Source organism: Peromyscus maniculatus, chromosome X (assembly GCF_049852395.1).
Source record: "Peromyscus maniculatus bairdii isolate BWxNUB_F1_BW_parent chromosome X, HU_Pman_BW_mat_3.1, whole genome shotgun sequence".
Classification (NCBI taxonomy): domain Eukaryota; kingdom Metazoa; phylum Chordata; class Mammalia; order Rodentia; family Cricetidae; genus Peromyscus; species Peromyscus maniculatus.
In genome coordinates, this window is record NC_134875.1 from 54,572,482 (window position 1) to 54,587,112 (window position 14,631).

The window sequence follows — 14,631 nt, forward strand, 5'->3', positions numbered from 1 at the left end:
GCCAGTCAGCAAGACAGGCAGGTAGGCCAACAGACAGCAAGACAGACAGGCAGGCAGACAGGCAGGCAGGTTTTAGAATTCTAGTGTGTGGAATAACCTTATTACAAGCCAGTCAGCAAGACAGCCAGGCAGGCAGGCAGGCAGGCAGGCAGGCGCGCACACACACACACACACACACACACACACACACACACACACACACCTCTTGAAAATTGAATGATTTCCCATGATGAGTGATCGCCCTTTCCTCTGGCATTGATTTAGCCTCTCTGTCCTAGCCCTCTGCCTAATGCACACCTATTCCCCTAGACTGTCTCTGTGAGGAGATAAAGCAAACTTGGGGAAGTTTGGACTTTGCAACACTTCGTCCTAAAAGTGACTGTCAGGTAGGAATGATTGAATCTTATGGAAACATATGTTGCAGGGAACACATCTGTGAAGACATTTAGCTTTTCAATTTCCTTTGGTCACAGTGCTTATTTGCTAGAAGTATATTTACTAGAAGCTAGAAGGGGGTGTTTGCTTATTTTTTCTATTTACTTCAGATGAAAATATAATAATTTAATAATATTTACAATAACAGGTATGGAAGTTTCATTCCCTTAATGTGGTAGAATTCAGATCGTGTGTGTGTGTGTGTGTGTGTGTGTGTGTGTGTGTGTGTGTGTGTGTGCAATGCTGACTAATGGCCCAGCCCATAGTGCTTGCTTGGTAAATGCTTTATTACCAACATACATCTCCACTTCAGTCATTACTGTTTGGGGGAGGTTATTATTCTGCCATTCAGAAAGTCCCTGTGCATAGGTTTTATTCTATTTAGGGTGTAATCAATCTCTATATGAAATAATAATCTTGCTATGTGTAGTTGTTGGGGTCAGAATTTCTTAGAAGTAGTCAGGATTTAAACTGATTTTAAAAAATGCACAGTATGGCTTCTTGTGTCTTGAAAATTCTACAAGACTGTCTTAGAGCTGAGGCTGAATTGTGTTCATGAGCAGGCTATTGGGTGAGTATCATTGGCACTGAGTGAGACCATGTTGGTTTTGCTCCTAACAGAAAATTTCTTTGGCCATGGATGTACAGCTGAGACATTCTACAAACACCACAAATAAATACTTTCAATCATCAATTACAAGTACCATTTTTGATCCTCAAGAAACTCTGTAAGATATGAGGAAGTATATGATTGACTTTAAACGCCTCACTTAACATTTCACTCAGAGGCTTTTTGCCCTCCCAGAATGTTTTAAGTACAACTAGAGTTCTCAGAGCAAAATGTATAGAGCAACTCAATGAAATAATTAATACTCAGTAGCCACCAGGTGGCGAAATTGCATATGGATTTAAGCAGCACAGGCCAATAAGGGCCACATTCCAGCCTGAAGGCCACCTTTGTGCCTATATCAGTGTTTCTGTCCTGGCTACAAAAGTTCAAGTGGGGATTTTATTTATTTTTATTCCATTGGTTTTGGAACACTTCCATTCCTGTCCAAGACTGCTTTGAGAGCCATGTGGTGCCATACCTGCTGTGACATTCCAGGTAGAGGAGAGAAATGATGCGCAGATGTTTCCAGTTCCTCGGGTGTTGAGATTCTAGTCTGCACATCCCTGCTCATCCCTGCATTTGCCACCATATGGATGGATTTAAAGGATGAGGAGAAAAGCGAAACTGACATTTTTTGAGACATCAAATACTCTAATCATAAATATATTATAATTTAACTTAACTGCTATGAAAGTAAGAGACTTGAAAGATTAATTTGTTGTTTTGTCTATCACTTTGATTTAGCAATTATTTACTAGGCATTGGCAATATTGTTGCAAGTATGACACCCCTCCCCCAGCTCCACAGCCTTTTATAATTTTTCAGGCAACTTGAAGGTAACATTCATTTTAGAATACTTCCTTCCATACCAACAGAAGATAAGGAATTTAAAATGGCAATACCAATTCTATGGGAGTGTTGCAGCTCTGGGGGAAGGGTATCCAGGCTGTTCAGGGAGTCAGGCCACACCTTGAGCTGCTAAGACAGCTCTGGCAGCTGAGCTGTCCGCTCAGCCCTGGAGGAGAAGGTATCCTGACTGTTCTGAAGCCAGGCGATACCTTGAGTTGGGGTGCTGTGGGGAATGGTCTCCACACAGGATAGAGCAATCCTGCTCCTCTCCTGGAGAGCCACTACAGCTGAGCTTGGCTCAGCCCCCACTTAAAGGGAGCTTCCTAGCAGAGCTCTGCTTCTTCTATGGTTCAAGATACTGCTTCTTTGGCTTCACCCTGCTAAAGGAGAAACCCCTGCAGAAATGTAGCAATCTCCTCCAGCTCCGAGTCTGCTCCACCTCGCTCAGCCCACCTAAGGGAACATCTCTACAAAGTTTTCTCTGCTCAGTCCACCAAGGGACATCTTAGCAAAGTTAAATTCTGCCCTGGCAAATGAAGACCGTCAACCCCAAAAAATTTGAAAAAGAGATTATTTTGGAAAGGAGTCAAGAGATGTCTGCCTCTACCAGAAAGGGAAAGAACAGCCACAAACTGAACAGAGAGGGTGGTTTATAGGATCTCTAGAAAGTGGAGTTTCTCAACTGAGAATATTTTCTTTCCAGGGATTGGTTACATCTCTGTTCAGGGATTGGTTAGTTTTGTGGGTTAGGAGCAGAGAAGGCTGTGATCTCAGAAACAAACTGTGATTCATTCACTGGGCTTTCTAAGTTTGTTCACTAGAGAATTACACGACAGGACATATTTCTTTGAATGGCTCTGATTCTAGGGACAAACTGTATGTCTTTGGAACTGGTTTCGCGGAGTCAGGGAAGGTGTCTTTGCTGCTGCATTTATGGATAAACTGTTTCCTTCTCTTGCTCAGGTCTCAGATCCAGGGTGTGTTTCTTTCCCTTGTTCTGAAATGCAGTTTCAGAGTACCTGATTTTCAGCTCTGTGATTGGTTGGTTTCACAGATCAGTTCCTTAGAGGCAGATATGAAAGTGATCTCAAGGACAAACTGTGTTTCCCTAACTGGCCTTTCTTATCCTTTTGGCTCTAATTCTAAAGAAGCACAGTTTTCTTTCAGTGGCTATGAGTCTAGGGACAAAGTGTGTTTCTTTGGCTGTGGTGTCAGAGTCAGGGCATGTTTCTTTGGTGCTCCATTGAGAGAGAAAGGGTTAATTTGTCTGGATCAGGTCCCCAATCCAGGGTGTTCCCCACTCCCCACACCCACTGGATCTCCAATGCCAGGTCACAGTACATGACTTCCTGCTCTGTGATTGGTTGTTTTCACTGGTTAGTCAGAGGCAGAGATGGCTCTAGTCTCAGAGCCAAACTGTGTTTCTTTCACTGGCATTTCTGAGATTTTTGGCTCTAATTCTAGGGCCAAAAAGCATTTCTTTCCTGACTGTGATTCTAGGGACAAAGTGTGTTTCTTTGGCAATGATTTCAGAGTCGGGGCATGTATCTTTGGCTCTGGGTTTAGGGATGATTTTTTTCAGATTCTCTGGCTCATGTCTCACATTCAGAGTGTGATTCTTTCCCTGGTTCTAGTCTCCAGGGTGAGCATACTTGATTTCCTCTTCTGGGACTGCTTGGTTTCACTGGTTGGATAAAAATATAGATGGCCGTGACCTCAGCCCAAAACTATGTTTCCTTCACTGGCCTGTCTTAGCCTTTTGGCTCTAATTCTAATTCAGGGCACATTTATTTCACTGGCTGTATTCTAGGGACAAAGTGTATTTCCTTGGCACTGGTGTCAGAGTCAGGGCATGCTTCTTTTTTTCTGGCTTTAGGAATAAACTGTTTCTTTTAGTGGCTTAGGTCCCAGACCCAGAGTGTGATTCTTAACCTGATTCTGGTTTGTAGAGTCAGGTTGTCTGATATTCTGCTCTGTGATTGGTTGGTTGTACTGGTTGGTCAGGGGCAGTAAAGGCTTTGATCTCAGAGCCAAAATTTATTTCATTCACTGTCCTTTTCTAGCCTTTAGGCTCTAATTCTGGGGTCAGGGCACCTCTTTCACTAGCTGTGATTCTAGGGACAAAGTGTGTTTCTTTGGCAGTGGTTTCAGAGTCAGGGCATGTTTCTTTGGCTCTGGCTTTAGGGATAAAGTGTTTCTTACTCTGGCTCATGTCCCAGATTCAGAGTGTGTTTCCTTCTCTGGTTCCTGGCTATTGTGACAGGTGACTTGATTTCCTGCTCCGTGATTGGTTGATTTTACTGATTGGATAAAGGCAGAGCTGGCTGTGATCTCAGAGCCAAACTGTGTTTCTTTCACTGGCCTTTCTTAGCCTTTTGGCTCAAATTCTATTATGGCCAGGGCACATTTCTTTCACTGGCCCTGATTCCAGGGGCAAACTGTGTTTCTTTGGCTGTGGTTTCTGAGTCAAGGCATCTTTCTTTGGTTCTGGGTTCAGGGATAAAACGTTTCTTTCTCTGATTCAGGAATCAGATCCAAGGTGTGTTTCTTTCCCTGGTTCTGGACTGTACAGGGAGGTTACTTAATTTCGGGCTCAGTGGTTGGTTGGTTTCACTGGTTGGCTACAGGCAGAGATGGCTGTGATCTCAGAGCCAAACTGTGTTTCTTTCCCTGGCCTTTCTTAGCTTTTTGGCTCTAATTCTGAGTCCAAGCATACTTCTTTCAGTGCCTATGATTTTAGGCACAAAATATATTCCTTTGGGTCTGGTTTCAGAGTCAGGGCATGTTTCTTTGCCTCTGGCTTTAGGGATCATGTGTTTCCTTCTCTGGCTCAGGTCTCAGATCCAGAGTGTGTTTCTTTTCCCTGGTTCTGGTCTCCATGGTGAGGTCACTTAATTTCCTGCTCAGTGATTGGTTGGTTTCACTGGTTGGCTACAGGCAGAGATGGCTGTGATCTCAGAGCCAATCTGTGTTTCTTTCCCTGGCCTTTCTTAACATTTTGGCTCTAATTCTGTGGCCAGGCCATATTTCTTTCGCTAGTTGTGATTCTAGGGACAAAGTGTGTTCCTTTGGTCTGGTTTCACTGTCAGGGCATGTTTCTTTGGTGCTGGATTTAGGAAGAAAGTGTTTCTTTCTGAGGCTCAGGTCCCAGATGCAGGCTGTGTTTCTTTCCCTGGTTCTGGGATGCAGTTTCAGGGTGCCTGATTTTCAGCTCTGTGATTGGTTGGATTCACGGGTCAGTTCCTTAGAGGCGGAGATGGCTGTGATCTCAGCACCAAACTGTGTTTCCTTCACTGGCCTTTCTTAGCCTTTTGGCTCTAATTCTAAGGCACGGCAGTTTTCTTTCCATGGCTGTGATTCTAGGGACAAAGTGTGTTTCTTTGGCACTGGTGTCAGAGTCAGGGCATGCTTCTTTGGTGCTGCTTTGAGGGAGAAAGTGTTTCTTTGTCTGGCTCAGGTCCCAGAGACAGGGTGTGTGTGTGTGTGTGTGTGTGTGTGTGTGTGTGTGTGTGTGTGTGTGTGTGTGTGTGTGTGTTTCCACGTTCTGGCATGCAGGGTCAGGTTACATGATTTCCTGCTCTGTGATTGGTTGGTTTCACTGGTTAGTCAGAGGCAGAGATGGCCTCTGGTCTCAGAGCCAAACTGTGTTTCTTTCACTGGCCTTTCTCAGCTTTTTGGCTCCAATTCTGGGCCCAGGGCACATTTCTTTCACTGACTGTGATTCTAGGGACAAAGTGTGTTTCTTTGGCAGTGGTTTTACAGTCAAGGCATGTTTCTTTGGCTCTGGGTTTAGGGATGAATTGTTTCTTTCTCTGGCTCAGGAATCAGATCCAGGGTGTGTTTCTTTCCCTGGTTCTGGTCTCCATGGTGAGGTCACTTAATTTCCTACTCAGTGATTGGTTGGTTTCACTGGTTGGCTAAAGGCAGAGATGGCTGTGATCTCAGAGCCAAACTGTGTTTCTTTCCCTGGCCTTTCTCAGCCTTTTGGCTCTAAATCTGAGGCCAGGGCATTTTCCTTTCACTGGTTCTGATTCTAGGGACAAAGTGTGTTCCTTTGGGTCTGGTTTCACTGTCAGGGCATGTTTCTTTGGTGCTGGATTTAGGAAGAAAGTGTTTCTTTCTGAGGCTCAGGTCCCAGATGCAGGCTGTGTTTCTTTCCCTGGTTCTGGGATGCAGTTTCAGGGTGCCTGATTTTCAGCTCTGTGATTGGTTGGATTCACAGGTCAGTTCTTTAGAGGCGGAGATGGCTGTGATCTCAGCACCAAACAGTGTTTCCTCCACAGGACTTTCTCAGCCTTTTGGCTCTAACTCTAAGGCAGGGCACATTTCTTTCACTGGCTGTGATTCTAGGGACCAAGTGTATTTCCTTGGCAGTGGTGTCAGAGTCAGGGCGTGTTTCTTTGGTGCTGGATTCAGTGATAAAGTGTTTTTGGGTTTGGCTCAAGTCCCCAATCCAGGCTGTGTTTCTTTCCCTGGTACTGGCATGAAGGGTCAGGGGTAGTTAGTTAGTTAGTTAGTTAGTTAGTTAGTTGATTAGTTTCACAGGTCAGTTCCTTAGAGGCAGAGATGGCTGTGGTCTCAGAACCAAACTGTTTTTCTTTCACTGGCCTTTCTTAGATTTTGGCTCTAATTCTAAGCCTAGCCCAGTTTTTGTTTTGTTTTGTTTGTTTTGTTTTTTCCACCCACTGGCCATGATTCTAGGGACAAAGTGTGTTACCTTGGCAGTGGTTTCAGAGTCAGGGCATGTTTCTTTGGCTCTGGCTTTAGGGATAAAGTGTTTCTTACTCTGGCTCATGTCCCAGATTCAGAGTGTGTTTCCTTCTCTGGTTCCTGGCTATTGTGACAGGTGACTTGATTTCCTGCTCCGTGATTGGTTGATTTTACTGATTGGATAAAGGCAGAGCTGGCTGTGATCTCAGAGCCAAACTGTGTTTCTTTCACTGGCCTTTCTTAGCCTTTTGGCTCAAATTCTATTATGGCCAGGGCACATTTCTTTCACTGGCCCTGATTCCAGGGGCAAACTGTGTTTCTTTGGCTGTGGTTTCTGAGTCAAGGCATCTTTCTTTGGTTCTGGGTTCAGGGATAAAACGTTTCTTTCTCTGATTCAGGAATCAGATCCAAGGTGTGTTTCTTTCCCTGGTTCTGGACTGTACAGGGAGGTTACTTAATTTCGGGCTCAGTGGTTGGTTGGTTTCACTGGTTGGCTACAGGCAGAGATGGCTGTGATCTCAGAGCCAAACTGTGTTTCTTTCCCTGGCCTTTCTTAGCTTTTTGGCTCTAATTCTGAGTCCAAGCATACTTCTTTCAGTGCCTATGATTTTAGGCACAAAATATATTCCTTTGGGTCTGGTTTCAGAGTCAGGGCATGTTTCTTTGCCTCTGGCTTTAGGGATCATGTGTTTCCTTCTCTGGCTCAGGTCTCAGATCCAGAGTGTGTTTCTTTTCCCTGGTTCTGGTCTCCATGGTGAGGTCACTTAATTTCCTGCTCAGTGATTGGTTGGTTTCACTGGTTGGCTACAGGCAGAGATGGCTGTGATCTCAGAGCCAATCTGTGTTTCTTTCCCTGGCCTTTCTTAACATTTTGGCTCTAATTCTGTGGCCAGGCCATATTTCTTTCGCTAGTTGTGATTCTAGGGACAAAGTGTGTTCCTTTGGTCTGGTTTCACTGTCAGGGCATGTTTCTTTGGTGCTGGATTTAGGAAGAAAGTGTTTCTTTCTGAGGCTCAGGTCCCAGATGCAGGCTGTGTTTCTTTCCCTGGTTCTGGGATGCAGTTTCAGGGTGCCTGATTTTCAGCTCTGTGATTGGTTGGATTCACGGGTCAGTTCCTTAGAGGCGGAGATGGCTGTGATCTCAGCACCAAACTGTGTTTCCTTCACTGGCCTTTCTTAGCCTTTTGGCTCTAATTCTAAGGCACGGCAGTTTTCTTTCCATGGCTGTGATTCTAGGGACAAAGTGTGTTTCTTTGGCACTGGTGTCAGAGTCAGGGCATGCTTCTTTGGTGCTGCTTTGAGGGAGAAAGTGTTTCTTTGTCTGGCTCAGGTCCCAGAGACAGGGTGTGTGTGTGTGTGTGTGTGTGTGTGTGTGTGTGTGTGTGTGTGTGTGTGTGTGTGTGTGTGTGTGTTTCCACGTTCTGGCATGCAGGGTCAGGTTACATGATTTCCTGCTCTGTGATTGGTTGGTTTCACTGGTTAGTCAGAGGCAGAGATGGCCTCTGGTCTCAGAGCCAAACTGTGTTTCTTTCACTGGCCTTTCTCAGCTTTTTGGCTCCAATTCTGGGCCCAGGGCACATTTCTTTCACTGACTGTGATTCTAGGGACAAAGTGTGTTTCTTTGGCAGTGGTTTTACAGTCAAGGCATGTTTCTTTGGCTCTGGGTTTAGGGATGAATTGTTTCTTTCTCTGGCTCAGGAATCAGATCCAGGGTGTGTTTCTTTCCCTGGTTCTGGTCTCCATGGTGAGGTCACTTAATTTCCTACTCAGTGATTGGTTGGTTTCACTGGTTGGCTAAAGGCAGAGATGGCTGTGATCTCAGAGCCAAACTGTGTTTCTTTCCCTGGCCTTTCTCAGCCTTTTGGCTCTAAATCTGAGGCCAGGGCATTTTCCTTTCACTGGTTCTGATTCTAGGGACAAAGTGTGTTCCTTTGGGTCTGGTTTCACTGTCAGGGCATGTTTCTTTGGTGCTGGATTTAGGAAGAAAGTGTTTCTTTCTGAGGCTCAGGTCCCAGATGCAGGCTGTGTTTCTTTCCCTGGTTCTGGGATGCAGTTTCAGGGTGCCTGATTTTCAGCTCTGTGATTGGTTGGATTCACAGGTCAGTTCTTTAGAGGCGGAGATGGCTGTGATCTCAGCACCAAACTGTGTTTCCTTCACAGGACTTTCTTAGCCTTTTGGCTCTAACTCTAAGGCAGGGCACATTTCTTTCACTGGCTGTGATTCTAGGGACCAAGTGTATTTCCTTGGCACTGGTGTCAGAGTCAGGGCATGCTTCGTTTTTTTCTGGCTTTAGGAGTAAACTGTTTCTTTTAGTGGCTTAGGTCCCAGACCCAGGGTGTGATTCTTAACCTGGTACTGGTTTCTAGGGTCAGGTTGTCTGATATCCTGCTCTGTGATTGGTTGGTTGCACTGGTTGGTCAGGGGCAGAGAAGCCTTGGATCTCAGAGCCAAACTTTATTTCTTTCACTGTCCTTTTCTAGCCTTTAGGCTCTAATTCTGGGGCCAGGGCACCTCTTTCACTAGCTGTGATTCTAGGGACAAAGTGTGTTTCTTTGGCAGTGTTTTCAGAGTTGGGGCCTGTTTCTTTGGTGCTGGCTTTGGGGATAAAGTGTTTTTTCCGTGGCTCAAATCCCCATTCCTGGCTGTGTTTCTTTCCCTGGTTCTGGGATACCTGATTTCCCTGGTCAGGGTCCCTGATTTCCTGCTCTGTGATTGGTTGATTTCACAGTTCAGTTCTTCAAGGGCAGAGATGGCTGTGGTCTCAGAGCCAAACTGTGTTTCTCTCACTGGCCTTTTCTGAGATTTTTGGCTCTATTTTTTTTTTCACTGACTCTGCTTCTAGATATAAAGTGTGTTTCTCTAGCCCTGGTTTCACTGTCAGGCAATTTTTCCTTGGCTCTGAGTTTAGCGATGTAAAGTGTTTCATTGTCTGGAACAGGTCTAAGATCCAGGGTGTGTTTCTTTCCCTGGGGTTCTGGTCTCCAGGGTGAGCTTACTTGATTTCCTCTTCTGTGATTGGTTGATTTTACGCTTTGACTGAAGGCAGAGATGGCTCTTACCTCAGAGCCAAACTGTGTTTCTTTCCCTGTCCTTTCTTAGGATTTTGGCTCTAATTCTGAGGTCAGGGCACATTTCTTTCACTGGCTGTGATTCTAGGGACAAAGTGTGTTTCTTTGGTCTGGTTTCACAGTCAGGGTAGGTTTCTTTGGTGCTGCCACGAGGGAGCAAGTGTTTCTTTCCCTGGCTAGGGTCTCAGATCCAGGGTGTTTTGTTTGGTTGTGTTTTTTCCCTGTTTCTGGGATGCTGGGTTAGGTTACTTGATTTCCTGATCTGTGATTGGTTGGATTCACTGGTTATTCAGAGCTAGAGATGGCTCTGAACTCAGAGCCAAACTGTGTTTCTTTCACAGGCCTTTCTTACTTTTTGGCTCTAATTCTGGGGCCAGGGCACATTTCTTTCACTGGCTGTGATTCTAGGGACAAAGTGTGTTTCTTTGGCAGTGGTGTCAGAGTCAGGGCGTGTTTCTTTGGTGCTGGATTCAGTGATAAAGTGTTTTTGGGTTTGGCTCAAGTCCCCAATCCAGGCTGTGTTTCTTTCCCTGGTACTGGCATGAAGGGTCAGGGGTAGTTAGTTAGTTAGTTAGTTAGTTAGTTAGTTGATTAGTTTCACAAGTCAGTTCCTTATAGGCAGAGATGGCTGTGGTCTCAGAACCAAACTGTTTTTCTTTCACTGGCCTTTCTTAGATTTTGGCTCTAATTCTAAGCCTAGCCCAGTTTTTGTTTTGTTTTGTTTGTTTTGTTTTTTCCACCCACTGGCCATGATTCTAGGGACAAAGTGTGTTACCTTGGCAGTGGTTTCAGAGTCAGGGCATGTTTCTTTGGCTCTGGCTTTAGGGATAAAGTGTTTCTTACTCTGGCTCATGTCCCAGATTCAGAGTGTGTTTCCTTCTCTGGTTCCTGGCTATTGTGACAGGTGACTTGATTTCCTGCTCCGTGATTGGTTGATTTTACTGATTGGATAAAGGCAGAGCTGGCTGTGATCTCAGAGCCAAACTGTGTTTCTTTCACTGGCCTTTCTTAGCCTTTTGGCTCAAATTCTATTATGGCCAGGGCACATTTCTTTCACTGGCCCTGATTCCAGGGGCAAACTGTGTTTCTTTGGCTGTGGTTTCTGAGTCAAGGCATCTTTCTTTGGTTCTGGGTTCAGGGATAAAACATTTCTTTCTCTGATTCAGGAATCAGATCCAAGGTGTGTTTCTTTCCCTGGTTCTGGACTGTACAGTGAGGTTACTTAATTTCGGGCTCAGTGGTTGGTTGGTTTCACTGGTTGGCTACAGGCAGAGATGGCTGTGATCTCAGAGCCAATCTGTGTTTCTTTCCCTGGCCTTTCTCAGCCTTTTGGCTCTAATTCTGTGGCCAGGCCATATTTCCTTCGCTAGTTGTGATTCTAAGGACAAAGTGTGTTCCTTTGGGTCTGGTTTCAGAGTCAAGGCATGTTTCTTTGGTGCTGGATTTAGGAAGAAAGTGTTTCTTTCTGAGGCTCAGGTCCCAGATGCAGGCTGTGTTTCTTTCCCTGGTTCTGGGATGCAGTTTCAGGGTGCCTGATTTTCAGCTCTGTGATTGGTTGGATTCACGGGTCAGTTCCTTAGAGGCGGAGATGGCTGTGATCTCAGCACCAAACTGTGTTTCCTTCACTGGCCTTTCTTAGCCTTTTGGCTCTAATTCTAAGGCACGGCAGTTTTCTTTCCATGGCTGTGATTCTAGGGACAAAGTGTGTTTCTTTGGCACTGGTGTCAGAGTCAGGGCATGCTTCTTTGGTGCTGCTTTGAGGGAGAAAGTGTTTCTTTGTCTGGCTCAGGTCCCAGAGACAGGGTGTGTGTGTGTGTGTGTGTGTGTGTGTGTGTGTGTGTGTGTGTGTGTGTGTGTGTGTTTCCACGTTCTGGCATGCAGGGTCAGGTTACATGATTTCCTGCTCTGTGATTGGTTGGTTTCACTGGTTAGTCAGAGGCAGAGATGGCTCTGGTCTCAGAGCCAAACTGTGTTTCTTTCACTGGCCTTTCTCAGCTTTTTGGCTCCAATTCTGGGCCCAGGGCACATTTCTTTCACTGACTGTGATTCTAGGGACAAAGTGTGTTTCTTTGGCAGTGGTTTTACAGTCAAGGCATGTTTCTTTGGCTCTGGGTTTAGGGATGAATTGTTTCTTTCTCTGGCTCAGGAATCAGATCCAGGGTGTGTTTCTTTCCCTGGTTCTGGTCTCCATGGTGAGGTCACTTAATTTCCTACTCAGTGATTGGTTGGTTTCACTGGTTGGCTAAAGGCAGAGATGGCTGTGATCTCAGAGCCAAACTGTGTTTCTTTCCCTGGCCTTTCTCAGCCTTTTGGCTCTAAATCTGAGGCCAGGGCATTTTCCTTTCACTGGTTCTGATTCTAGGGACAAAGTGTGTTCCTTTGGGTCTGGTTTCACTGTCAGGGCATGTTTCTTTGGTGCTGGATTTAGGAAGAAAGTGTTTCTTTCTGAGGCTCAGGTCCCAGATGCAGGCTGTGTTTCTTTCCCTAGTTCTGGGATGCAGTTTCAGGGTGCCTGATTTTCAGCTCTGTGATTGGTTGGATTCACGGGTCAGTTCCTTGGAGGCGGAGATGGCTGTGATCTCAGCACCAAACTGTGTTTCCTTCACTGGCCTTTCTTAGCCTTTTGGCTCTAATTCTAAGCCTAGCCCAGTTTTTGTTTTGTTTTGTTTGTTTTGTTTTTTCCACCCACTGGCCATGATTCTAGGGACAAAGTGTGTTACCTTGGCAGTGGTTTCAGAGTCAGGGCATGTTTCTTTGGCTCTGGCTTTAGGGATAAAGTGTTTCTTACTCTGGCTCATGTCCCAGATTCAGAGTGTGTTTCCTTCTCTGGTTCCTGGCTATTGTGACAGGTGACTTGATTTCCTGCTCCGTGATTGGTTGATTTTACTGATTGGATAAAGGCAGAGCTGGCTGTGATCTCAGAGCCAAACTGTGTTTCTTTCACTGGCCTTTCTTAGCCTTTTGGCTCAAATTCTATTATGGCCAGGGCACATTTCTTTCACTGGCCCTGATTCCAGGGGCAAACTGTGTTTCTTTGGCTGTGGTTTCTGAGTCAAGGCATCTTTCTTTGGTTCTGGGTTCAGGGATAAAACGTTTCTTTCTCTGATTCAGGAATCAGATCCAAGGTGTGTTTCTTTCCCTGGTTCTGGACTGTACAGGGAGGTTACTTAATTTCGGGCTCAGTGGTTGGTTGGTTTCACTGGTTGGCTACAGGCAGAGATGGCTGTGATCTCAGAGCCAAACTGTGTTTCTTTCCCTGGCCTTTCTTAGCTTTTTGGCTCTAATTCTGAGTCCAAGCATACTTCTTTCAGTGCCTATGATTTTAGGCACAAAATATATTCCTTTGGGTCTGGTTTCAGAGTCAGGGCATGTTTCTTTGCCTCTGGCTTTAGGGATCATGTGTTTCCTTCTCTGGCTCAGGTCTCAGATCCAGAGTGTGTTTCTTTTCCCTGGTTCTGGTCTCCATGGTGAGGTCACTTAATTTCCTGCTCAGTGATTGGTTGGTTTCACTGGTTGGCTACAGGCAGAGATGGCTGTGATCTCAGAGCCAATCTGTGTTTCTTTCCCTGGCCTTTCTTAACATTTTGGCTCTAATTCTGTGGCCAGGCCATATTTCTTTCGCTAGTTGTGATTCTAGGGACAAAGTGTGTTCCTTTGGTCTGGTTTCACTGTCAGGGCATGTTTCTTTGGTGCTGGATTTAGGAAGAAAGTGTTTCTTTCTGAGGCTCAGGTCCCAGATGCAGGCTGTGTTTCTTTCCCTGGTTCTGGGATGCAGTTTCAGGGTGCCTGATTTTCAGCTCTGTGATTGGTTGGATTCACGGGTCAGTTCCTTAGAGGCGGAGATGGCTGTGATCTCAGCACCAAACTGTGTTTCCTTCACTGGCCTTTCTTAGCCTTTTGGCTCTAATTCTAAGGCACGGCAGTTTTCTTTCCATGGCTGTGATTCTAGGGACAAAGTGTGTTTCTTTGGCACTGGTGTCAGAGTCAGGGCATGCTTCTTTGGTGCTGCTTTGAGGGAGAAAGTGTTTCTTTGTCTGGCTCAGGTCCCAGAGACAGGGTGTGTGTGTGTGTGTGTGTGTGTGTGTGTGTGTGTGTGTGTGTGTGTGTGTGTGTGTGTGTGTGTGTGTTTCCACGTTCTGGCATGCAGGGTCAGGTTACATGATTTCCTGCTCTGTGATTGGTTGGTTTCACTGGTTAGTCAGAGGCAGAGATGGCCTCTGGTCTCAGAGCCAAACTGTGTTTCTTTCACTGGCCTTTCTCAGCTTTTTGGCTCCAATTCTGGGCCCAGGGCACATTTCTTTCACTGACTGTGATTCTAGGGACAAAGTGTGTTTCTTTGGCAGTGGTTTTACAGTCAAGGCATGTTTCTTTGGCTCTGGGTTTAGGGATGAATTGTTTCTTTCTCTGGCTCAGGAATCAGATCCAGGGTGTGTTTCTTTCCCTGGTTCTGGTCTCCATGGTGAGGTCACTTAATTTCCTACTCAGTGATTGGTTGGTTTCACTGGTTGGCTAAAGGCAGAGATGGCTGTGATCTCAGAGCCAAACTGTGTTTCTTTCCCTGGCCTTTCTCAGCCTTTTGGCTCTAAATCTGAGGCCAGGGCATTTTCCTTTCACTGGTTCTGATTCTAGGGACAAAGTGTGTTCCTTTGGGTCTGGTTTCACTGTCAGGGCATGTTTCTTTGGTGCTGGATTTAGGAAGAAAGTGTTTCTTTCTGAGGCTCAGGTCCCAGATGCAGGCTGTGTTTCTTTCCCTGGTTCTGGGATGCAGTTTCAGGGTGCCTGATTTTCAGCTCTGTGATTGGTTGGATTCACAGGTCAGTTCTTTAGAGGCGGAGATGGCTGTGATCTCAGCACCAAACTGTGTTTCCTTCACAGGACTTTCTTAGCCTTTTGGCTCTAACTCTAAGGCAGGGCACATTTCTTTCACTGGCTGTGATTCTAGGGACCAAGTGTATTTC